The 11,862-nt window shown below is 39.8% G+C and overlaps 1 pseudogene; it reads right to left on the reverse strand.

Annotated features, from left to right (window-relative positions):
- Positions 1 to 3,852: 3,852 nt before the first annotated feature.
- LOC114601437 (U2 spliceosomal RNA) lies at positions 3,853 to 3,957 on the reverse strand (annotated as a pseudogene).
- Between the last annotated feature and the right edge of the window lie 7,905 nt (positions 3,958 to 11,862).

Consider the following 11,862-nt stretch of genomic DNA (forward strand, 5'->3'; position numbering starts at 1 on the left):
TTACCTAGAAGCAAGCAGAAGAGTTATAAAAACTATCAATAATACATTATTGTATGTAGCTCCAGAGGATTTATATGTTGTTTAGTACCAACAAAACTCTTAGCAAGACAGAGGATATTTAAATATATTATGTAGGATTGCTGCCAAGCAGCTGAACTTTCTGCTTACCTTTCTCTGCACCTTGAGAATTTGGTGCACTGTGTTGATTTTCTCCCACACAAAAATTGCAGTTATCCTTGTTAGAAAAGCATAAATCAATCCGCTTCAGCAGTGCTGAAAACAGGAATCAAAAAAAGTGCATTGCCCCCTTCCACTTTTACTGTTGAAGACTGATATACACCCCACAAAATCCCACAAACATTGGTTGACAACAGCAGGAAAAATCTTTTGAAGCTCCTAGAAAGATTTTACAGTATGCAGGCAACTTAGGAGCAAGGAGGGGAAAGTATGCCTAGAACATCCTTCCCCAACCTGATTCCCCCTCCAGAAGTTTTGACTACAACTCCCATAAGGCCCAGTTATCATGTGCCAGCTGAAGATGATAGGGATTGTAGTCCAAAACATCTGGAGGGCACCAAGTTGGGGAAGGCAGATCTAGAGGAAAGACCAAGTGTACATTCAACACATCCAAAGGGATCAGCCTGAAAATTGATTTTCCCATCCCCCTAAATTAAAAGAAAATTACGGTTTAATACTATCTCTTCCCCTCTATTTTTCTTTCAGTTCAAACATTTGAAAAATCTTCTGTATTAATGCAGGTCAACAAAAAAACAATCCTTTTTAGTACTGAGTGCTTCTCTGGCTACCTGCCAAATGCCCAAAGCCCACATGCAATTTGCATATAAATGTTCATTAGGGTTTAATCAGGAAAATGCACACAGGTTTTCTGTTTATTAACTTCTATAAAGAACAAACAAAACTGCACCAAACACACAGAAAGACAAATTATGTTTGAAAAGAATCAGGAGGCATTTTCACTGGAGATAGACAAACCACACACTCATGTCATTTGGTGTAAGCGCAACAGACATGAAAAGGTGTTGTAAATGACAACACCATTCAAAAAGTGATTTTTCTATTAGTTTTGGGGGCATGGAAATATTATCGTTCTGCCTGTCATATGCCCATATTTCTTACATCTGCACCACCATGTAATAACCTTTTGTTGCTCAGGTTGTTGTTCAGTTATCCGACAATAGTCCTTCTTTTACTGTGCAGAGAAAGGGTTGGAATGGCACAACTGAGTCTAAAGCAATATCTAAATAGGCCTTTTGGCTCATTCATTTTCCATGTCTCAAATGAGGAGGGAGGGTGCTAGCAAGAATACAATAAATTTTTTAACTTTGTCTCAAAGAAACAAAATGCTACATCTCTTGAGCTGCTTCAACAAATGTTTTTAATGAGACCCTCTAGTCTTCCAACACTGCAGAAGAAGAAGAAGTAAGAAGAAAACATGACTTCTACATATATTCACACCTTTTGTTTACGGTGTTCATTTCATAAAATTTGTAGACCGCTTGATTGTAAAAACAACCTCTAAGCAGATTAAATGAAAAAATACGTTAAGGCAGATTAACCTAAAAACACTCTTTCCTGTATTTCACTACACAATCATGCCAGTCAGCTGCTGAGGTTATTCCACAACCTATGGGAGTACGATTATCAGCTGCTAGAGTTGGCATCAGAGACATCTTGGAGACACTGGAGGAGTACACCTTCAAAGGTGAAGTCAAACCATTGGAGAGTTACAGCTCCTGCTGTGGCTATAGAGATTGAGACAGGAAAATATGTTTTGTTGCAGCTGGGGCAGATGAAGGTGTCCAGTTGTACCGCTGCAGATGCACCATGGTGTTTCTTCTCTCTGTGCTCCTCCCAATGGCCATTCCTCCTCTGGTTGTTGCCATGGATGCATGACCTGACTGTCTGTCTCCAGGCACCGTGGTCATCTGCAAGGGATTCCATATGGCGGGGTTGATGTTGCCAGACTTCATGTAATGTTTCCAGACATATATTTGCACTCCAGAGTTGGTCTGCCAATGGGCCTGGTGCCTGAAGCCAGCTCCCTATAGTCATTGGGGATCCTGCCATCTTCCATTCTGTGAGCATGACATCTTCCATTCTATGAGCCAGTGTAGGCGTTGCTGAGACAGAAACACAAACACATTGGGAATGTGGGCTTGGGAGAGCACATCTTTGTTTGAGACTCTTTCCTGCTATGTGATGACCAAATCCTTTCTGGTGCAGTGCATGTGGAAGGTGTTGAGGCATCGCTTCTGACAATTGTAAGTTGCTCATGACTCACTTCCATAAAGCAGTGTGCTCAACACACAAGCCTGGTAGGCCTTCATCTTGCTATTGGACGTTAGCATCACATTCTCCCATACCCTTTGGAGAGGTAAGCCATTGCCAGAGCTGCCTTGCCAATATACTTGTCCAGCTCAGTGTCAATGGAGAGATTACTGGTTATGGTGAAACCCAGACAGACAAAATTGTCCACCACCACAAGTGTGTGGTCACCAGTGTTGATGCATGGAGTGCTGGTGACATCCTGACTCAGAATGTTGGTCTTTGTTAGGCTGATGGTAAGGCTAAACTGCCTGCAAAATGGTTGAATTTAGCAGTGACTAGAGGGAGGTCCTTTTCTGCAGTGGCACCCATAGTAAGGAATCACCTTCTCCCTGTTCTTGCTAAATTAATGATCCTTAGGCATCTCTTGAAAATACATTTGGTCTCCCAGGCCTTTGCTGGCACTCAATCTCCATAGATTATGATTTTAATTCTAGACTGGTTTTTCAGTTGTTTTTTCTTCCTATGTATATTTTAATGTTTTGAGATGTGTTTTATTATTGTTGTACACTGTCTCAAGGACTTGACATGGGAGGCATTAAAAATGGTTTTTCAATTAATAAAAGCTTATTGAGTACAAAATGAGTTTATTTCACTGCAGCAGAGACAAACCCTATTGGTATTCAAATACCAATATGAAAAGGAGCTTGTGAGCTTGAAAGAAGGCTTCAGTTGCCAGACAGTAAAATGGTTCAAGGCCCATTTGGCACGTGCATTGACTCAGTAAAGAGTCCTAACACACACACCAGATATTGCTGAGATTTCAAGCAGGAGCTTTTCAACATAAGAACAATAAAGTAAATCTGTTGAGTTTTTTCAAAATGATCTCTGAATAAATGGCTGTTCAACCAAGTGTTTTTCTGACCAGAGTGCCAGATACAAACCCAGAGGCAATTCAAAGGGTGGCTTCATAATCGCTTGAAATTTTTGCCAAAGGGACAGATGCTATTTCTGGAAGTGCCACTTTTCAGAAGGTAGCATCTGGTTCTCTATCATTCTTGGTAAAAACACATGGGTTGAGGAAATTGTATTGGTTTCTTCTCCTTTTTAGCCATCTTAATGTTACAGTTATGGAGCTGGCCAAGAGCCATCATCAGCCTAACTTCTGCTTCCGACAGAACACCCTAATCCTCAAGTACCTGCTGAATATCCTTGGGCAGTTGGCAGAGTTTTCCAATAAACTGTCTTAAGCAATTTTATCTTCATCCTAATGCACACACTCTCTCTATTTATCTCTATGACCATTTCATAAACTCTTCCTCCAGTTTCGTCTCCCCTGCCACCTAGAAAATTAATATGCTGTCAGTAACTATATTAGAAACCTAGGAAGCGCCCTACTGAGTTTCAATAATAGTACCTCATGGACACTTCTTGGGTGATATCCAGCTAAATAATTGCATGAATGGAACAACTTCTTCTTGTGCAACAGGATGCTCCCTTCTCTCCATGCCCAGCACAATGCCTAGATCTGCTCTGGAGGGTCAGGGGAACCCCCAAAACAGAATCAAGGGGTGCACAGAGAGAGGAGAGGAAGTCATTCCAGTCACATAATTGTTAAACTGATAAGAACAGATACTACACTTGATCTCAGCCAAAAGGCCAAGAAGCCATTATTATTTAGTTGAGTACCACCCCATATATTTGGACATCCATTTTTGTCTTATCCCATCAATGCATTAGTTCAGTGAAGAGTGGCAATAGTGTGCCATCACTGAACTACCAGTACCTAATCTGAAAATGGAAAGGGTCAAATGTGGTGAGTAGAGACTGCAATAATCAACAATGTTCAATGCTTCCAGTAAGGATAAAACTAGGTTACAACTCATTGCTAAAGTAAAAGAAAAAAAGGACTTCACTCATTCAGAAACTACTAGACACCCTATTAGATTCTCATGAACAGAATTAAAATCAAGGAAACTCTATCTGCTCCCAAACCCAACCAAAAAAATATGAGATTATAGCGACTGACCCTGGTTCAGATTAGAACTTGCTGCCCCACACCTGGATCCTCACAGCCATGCCTCATATGAATGTTCTGATGAAGTCTGGAGATCTAGACCTACTAACTGTTCCACCAAATTTGATACAAGGTCATTCGCTCACCTCCTTGGGAGAGTCTTAATCAGCTATCTACAATAACGTGCTAGAACATACTCGCTGAAATATGGGCCATACTGCTTTAAGGAAGTCTGTGGCACACGTATAAGACTTGCCCCCACTGGGCCTCCAGTCATGTGGACTTCCAGATCTGTGCTATACACTGATCCACAAGTTTTGATGCAATAAACAAAGGGAGAGTAACTAACCCTCAGGGAAAGATTTTTTTGGGGACTGTTGAAAGGTAAACAAATTATCAATTGCTTATTATTGGCTAGGCAGGGAGGTCCATTTGGATGTTTTGCCTCAAGAGCAAAAACATTTTTATTTTCAGTTTTTTCATCCACTATGTTCTGTGCATGTTTTCGAATAGCAAGGTTTGTTGGAGGTTCCTGTGTCAAATACTCAGTCTCAATCCAGTCCCTCATCCAGTCCATTACAGTGGCCAGGCATCAATTTCTGCATGGCTTCATCTGACTCAGATGACTAAGGGAAACATTGCTGGGTGTCATCAGCATACTGATTGCATCCAACTCTATATAGGCATGGATTGCATCCAACTCTATATTGGCATTGGATTGTAGTTTGTAGCTGTGTAGATCAGAAAATAAGAACAAGCAGAAGGCAGCTAACATGTCCATGAGTTGTGGCAGAGACAGGCTGGCCTTACACTGCTAATGGGCTTTTGGCTGGGTCATATCAATAGCCAACTCCTACTTTGGCTCATTCCCACACAGCTGAGTTGCTGTAGATCTCTTTGTTAATAGTCACTAAAATTGTCACTAGTTTACCCAATACCTCTGTTTCACCAAGTTCTTCTCAAATATTAAGGAGCACCATTAAATAATAGCATCCAGGTGTCTATGTGATGCTGAATAAGATGAATTTTATTCTGAAAAGCCATGGCAGGATGTGGGTTGGGGCGTTGTGTGGATATGTCTACAGAATCAAGCAGAAATAATGCATGGAGGAAGCATGACTGAAAAGCAACGTGCTTCATGAATTTTAAACCAGACAATGTGCATGAGATCACCATCAATATTTCCCTCATGGGAATTTTGCACATCAGTACAGAGCAGCACACTGAAGTTTCCTATGCTAGAATGTCAAGAAATTTCAAAGATGTGGCACAGCACAATCCATCCAATCTATATTTTCCCCTGTTGTATGCAGTATATTCAGTGGGATAACAGGCAACCCATGCAAACTGAATGCAGATTAAGTAGAAGAGATTGGCAGAAGGATATAAGCAAATATTTCACAATGCTATTCTGCCTCCCAGCCTCAAAGAGGGTGGAAAAACTGTTGTGGGTGGGGGCAGGGGACAGGCAGAAAACAGCTGTGTGGTGTGCAGATGTGTGCCATGCCAATAGACATGTAGTAAGCGGGAGGCAGTGGAAGACAGGAGTGCCTGGCGTGCTCTGGTCCATGGGGTCGCGAAGAGTCGGACACGACTAAACTACTAAACAACAACAAAAATAAATTAAAGGAACACCCACAATGATTAATTTAGTCAGAGTTTTCTCCAATCAATGTCTCTATATTCATTTTGCATGCAAAGCATGATCTCTACCTGTGAGCTATGATGTTCTTCCTAATAGGATAGAGAACAGCTGTGATATTTGGTAGCATTCCAATTGCTTTCCAGCCCTTGTAGGGAAGGATGGTGAGGTTAGCAGTATTGTCTTCCCAATAAATTGTTCCTAGTCTCTAATCAGAAATGTCTTTCTCCAAATTTGTGAAACTTCTCAGCTCTGCCATGTGAGGGCCAGCTTTGCTCTGACCTATTCTTTACAGGTTTATTGCTTTTTTAAACACCAAACTACTAAGGTTTAGAGGCCATTTATTCTCAAGCTGCTGTTGCCCTTTCTGTATATAGAAGTGTGAAAGCTGAATTCACCAATTTTGAGGTATATCTATTATTGAATCTTTTAGACATTGAGTGGAGGGCTACTATTCAGACAAGATACTTGAGTCTGTGAGCTCTTGGGCTTACCTGCAAAGTAAATGACTTGGTTTGAGCACATCATCTCTCCATTAGCCAGTAGACTAATTTAGCCATTTTGAGGACAGATACACCAAGATTCTATTAAAGCTCTCATTTAAGTAGAATATCACAGGGATAATGCAAGCGCAGAAACCATAAAAGGCAGAGAGTTATTTCACAATATGTAAAGATGTATGGAAGGAAAAACTCATGCCACAGCATTCCACAGCTGTGTAATGCACTCAACAAATCCTCAGGAATAGATCCAGAGATTCTCAGTGTTATAATCATTGTAAGTATCACTGAGTTAACAACTTTTCAAGCTTTCCCATCAGTATCCATTGGTACTCAGGATCCACCCCATTCATAGTGTACCATGGGCCACAGCTTAGAGCTGGACTCCACCTCTTGGCATAGGCCTGTTTCATATAAGATATTTCTCATGTACAGTGGTACCTCGGTTTATGAACTTAATCCATTCCAGAAGTCTATTCTTAAACTGAAACCGTTCTTAAACTGAGGCGTGCTTTCCCTAATGAGGCCTCCTGCTGCCGGTGCCCTTCCACCATTTGGATTAGACGGAGGTAAAGTTTGCAAACCAGGACACTACTTCTGGTTTTGCGGAGTTTGTAAACCGAATCGTTCTTAAACAGGACTGTTCTTAAACCAAGGTGCCACTGTACAGATAATCTTCATATGTCAGCAGAGGAGAATTTTGGAAGCATCCCTAAAGTGGAGAAGCTGTTCAGAAGGAAGAGCTCTTCACTGAGGAACAATTGTCTCTTATTCGTAAATGAAGAAGTATCAGGAAAAAATATTGTGATTCAGCAATCCAAAACCTCAAGGTCAGTTTCAGCACCTTATATTGCTGGACAGCAGCCAGGGCCCCAGCATCCTGGTGGAGTCTACAACTGATACTTGCCCAGGGCTCCTGTTTAAAAGCTTCTGGCCCAGCACTTACGGAAGAGTATTGATCCATGGCAGTTTGGAAATTAACATAATGGCTAGACTCAGCAGCTCAGTGTGCTGCTGCTACTGCTGCTTGGTACTGCCTGCCAGAAACTGCTTAGATATTATTGTAAACCGCTTTGAGGTGTTTTCTTTTGTTTTGTTTTTACAATCAAGCAGCATATAATTTTTATGAAATAAAATTAATTAAAAGGTAAGACCACTAGGGCCCTGTGAGGGAGGAAGAGGCCCACCAGACAGACTTATGGTCCTTCAAACATGGAACCAGCCCTGTAAACCCTTCTCCAGCCAAACAATGGAAAAGTGAAATTGGCCACACTCCAGCACGGGTCATATTGTTGGGAATCAGTGCTCTTGTATAAATTGATAGTGAGTTAAAACTGGGGCAGAAGGTGAGGTAGAAGTTGCCACCCTTTGTAACTTTTTTTTAAAAAAAAATTGGAGACCCATCTTCTACTCTAAGAACCAATGGCTAAGAATATATATAATCATTAGTATCATCTAATCCGATCATGTGAAAACTTTGTTCAATGTGGATCTTCCCTTCTGACCAAGGAGGTGGGATCATCAGTGCCAAAATTTCCAATGAATTCAATGACATACTACCTTCATTATCCAATTTCTAGACAGCAGATTTTTTAAAACTGGCAGTAAGGTTAGATGACGATGAATGTGTGGTTTATGTGTATGTGTTGGAGTTTAGGAAATACACATTTCAGGATAAGTACATTGAGATAAGATATATATAGAAAAATTTGAGTGGTATATGAATGATCTTGCATAAACATATTTAGAGCTGTATTTTGAAATTAAATCTGTATTTAAATATGAATTTTCATATAGATTTTTTAAAAATAAAGCATAATCTGCAGATAAATGCAGAAATTGGACAGGGTGGATTTATGAATAAACCCATTCACACTCTACAAAGTCTAGTAACAGTCTATCCCCCATTTCAAAATGATGAGGGGAAGATTTCCAAATAAATTCATACCAAAATATGACAGCAACCTTGAAAGAGGTCAAGTTTTAAAAACATGAATGCTAGATGGCAACTGTTTTCTTTTGTAGCCAGCTTAAAGATCAACCATTCTAAATATTCTACAAGATTTAAGCAAATTAACTGCAAATACTTAGTGTTGGTTCAATTAAGCAATAAATAACTAAATTGAACTCTGTGCTATTTTCCTTTTCCTTGATCCACTATCAAAGCAGCCTCTTAATTCAGAGCTATAAAATGAAATACAGAGCTGTTTATTGGATAAAGTGCCTATGTATTGCTATTAAAAGCTAATCTTTTTTAGTTTTAAAGAAGTTAAATTAATTGCTTCTCAAAATATTCTTTTCTTGTTTCTAGGAGAATAGTGCATCATTTGCATCCTTTATATGATTCTAGAATTTCTTCTTGGTTCTATTTTTTTTCTTGTTTCACAATTTTCCAACAAGAAAACTGTTTGAAAAGAAGAACAGGATAGCAACAATATATATCAAATCTGGCACTAGCATTGAATGTGGTATTTCCTGCCTAAGATCAGTAGATAAAAGACCTGTAGTAACCTAACTGCTTCACAACTCATGAAATTTGAGTTGTTTTCATGGTTTTGGGTTGGCACCAAAAAACTGGAGTTGACCCCAGACAGGTCTTCACATACCTGGGCATTGTGGGTATGTGCTGATACTTTCCAGTTAAAGCCAGACTGGAAGGGAGGGAGGCAGCATTGCAAAATGTATTTTTTTATAATCATAATAGCAAACTCATTTTTTAGTCTGCTGTGCATTTCTAAAGCAAGTTATTTATGATGTACAGAATGTTAACTAATGTTTTCTGCTCTTGAGTGATAAGCTGCAGAATTGATCTAAGGGAAGGTGATTTTTCAAGATGATTATGTTTCTGTAAATATCCTTTCGCCCTTGTGCCCTTGAAGCACTCCAAACTTGTATTTTGTGTCTTGAGGCTAGAGTTATCTTGATTATTTCAGAGATTCGTTACACCGCTGTCTCCGCACGGTTCATCAATTGGCTGCTCGATATATGAGATCAGACAAATGCTGCACACATTTTAGGACACATCACAGTGAGTGAAGAGGAGTGTGACCAGCATGTTGCACAGCAAAAAGCCAGATGGCACAAATGTAGCATGGGAGTAGAAAGCACCAATGGAAAATCATGATGATGATTTAGAAGAATGGGGTCTTGAAGCACAATCTTTTCTACTCAAACTCAAACTTTTACTTACTGGAACAGGGGCAGCTAACATTGTCCCTTCCAGATGTTGCCGAACTACAGCTCCAATCATACCTGACCATTTGCCAAGCTGACAGGAGCTGATGGGAGCTGTAGTACAACAACAGCTAGAAAGTTTGCTTTAAATATTACCAAACCGTATCATTATGTGTTATAGAATATATTGTATACAGTGGTACCTCGGGTTAAGTATTTAATTCATTCTGGAGGTCTGTTCTTAACCTGAAACTGTTCTTAACCTGAAGCACCACTTTCGCTAATGGGGCCTCCTGCTGCTGCTGCTGCTGCACTGCCGCTGCACAATTTCTGTTCTCATCCTGAAGCAAAGTTCTTAACCCAAGGTACTATTTCTGGGTTAGCGGAGTCTGTAACCTGAAGCGTATGTAACCTGAAGTGTCTGTAACCCGAGGTACCACTGTAATTATGACAAAATATATATATTAATGCTGCTATCCTCATCACTTGCATAAATCAGGATCTATTCTAGTTAACCGAACAATCAGCAACCTACCATCCAAAATATCTGAAGAAGGAACAAGGGTGGGGAAAACACACACATACCCCCAAGCAATTTTCATACTTAGAGTAGGGACCGGGCCTATTTACTCTACCTCTTTCACAGGCTGCCTATTAGTTTCTATTGCCTTCTGCTCCACACACATTGGCAGCTGAATGTTATACCCACACAAGGAGTCTACAAAAGCTGAAAGGCCTCGCCATTGCAGATGTTCAGTCCCAATCTGTGAAGAGTGGTTAAGGCTGAGTCCCCAAAGTGTAACAGACTTTTCTCCGCTCTCTCCATCACATGAGCAGCTAATCTGGTACATTTTGAAGGAACTATTTTGAAAACAGTGACTAAATAAAAATGTATTCTTATTGTAGCCTCTAGAAATACAGGGGTTTGTTTTTTTAAAAAAAGTGCACAGTTTTAGTGATAAAGCTGCCATCGGTGTGCTGAAGAAGGACCCTTTTTATCGCAAGATGCTAAAAATGAGATTGTTAATAACATAAAAGATTTTAGGACCCAGCCACTGGGCAAATGCTAAAAAAATTACCAGGAGCATAATGTTCAGGGGAGCATGCAGTATTAGAATAAAAATGAAAACTGCAGCAGCGGAAAGAACTACGGAGGATCTCATGTCCTGATATTCTCCCCTTCGAAACTCCTAATAGGCAATGAGAGGAAGAGGTGGGGGGAAAGACACATTAATATTTAATTAGTTTTGATCCTGAGAAGTACTTAATCTTGTGCTAATGAACATATTGGAGCCAATTAACAATCTCTCTGGAACCATGCACAACAGTACTTTGAATGCAGCCCTATAAATCTTTCGCTTGTATTTGTCATCGTCCACACTGTGCTAGTGGTTTCTGAGCAGATACCAATGATCTTTGGGAAAATCCATGGGAATCATAGCAGCCCCCTCCCCCAATTCAAAAAAAGGAACATAATGTGCTCTGAATTAAAGGTCTTTAGCATCCATAGGGTTGCCATGCGTCCTCTTTCCCCAGGACATTTCCTCTTTTTTCAGGGGCAAAATTGAGGATAAATTGCATTTATTTGCTTTGAATGGCCATCTGAGGTTGGATGGTCTGAAGTTCACCACACCTGCTCTAGAATATTCTTGCAGGCATTTATTCAGTGCCATGTTCTTGATGCTCAATTTCTGTGAGGTGTCAAATAATACTGAAATAAATTGATTCCTTTCATCACTTCAGTAACTACGAAAGGCATTCATTTGAATTCATCCTAAAACGAGTAGACCAATAATGGGTTCCTTGAAGCAGCTTGAGGCATTGCAAAGAAATGGCAAGTGAGGAACTGGAATTGCCTTTGTTTCCTCTTTTGCACAAGAGGAATGGACAGATCAATCTATTTCTGATCTGTGTCGATTCTGCTTGTGTTTATTCATGTCTCCTATCCCATTTCCACATGCACTTTCTTAATAAAATTTATGTATGAAAATTCATATTTAAATATGTACTCAGGTATATATATTTTATCTCAATGTAAGCATTTCTAAATGTATTGCATCCTAAATGCACTTTTTCACCTTTTTTTATTCTTTGAGAATAAAACTGCAATGAAAATTTTGGAGAAATGCAAAATCAGAGAGATAATGACATTCGAAGCCATATATGTGTCCAGGAGATGCAAATTAGTTGCATTTGCTTAAAAATGTAAACCAAACAAAATGTTCCTGAGGTCTCCAAAATGA

The sequence above is a fragment of the Podarcis muralis genome, chromosome 8 (genome assembly GCF_964188315.1).
Source record: "Podarcis muralis chromosome 8, rPodMur119.hap1.1, whole genome shotgun sequence".
Taxonomy (NCBI): domain Eukaryota; kingdom Metazoa; phylum Chordata; class Lepidosauria; order Squamata; family Lacertidae; genus Podarcis; species Podarcis muralis.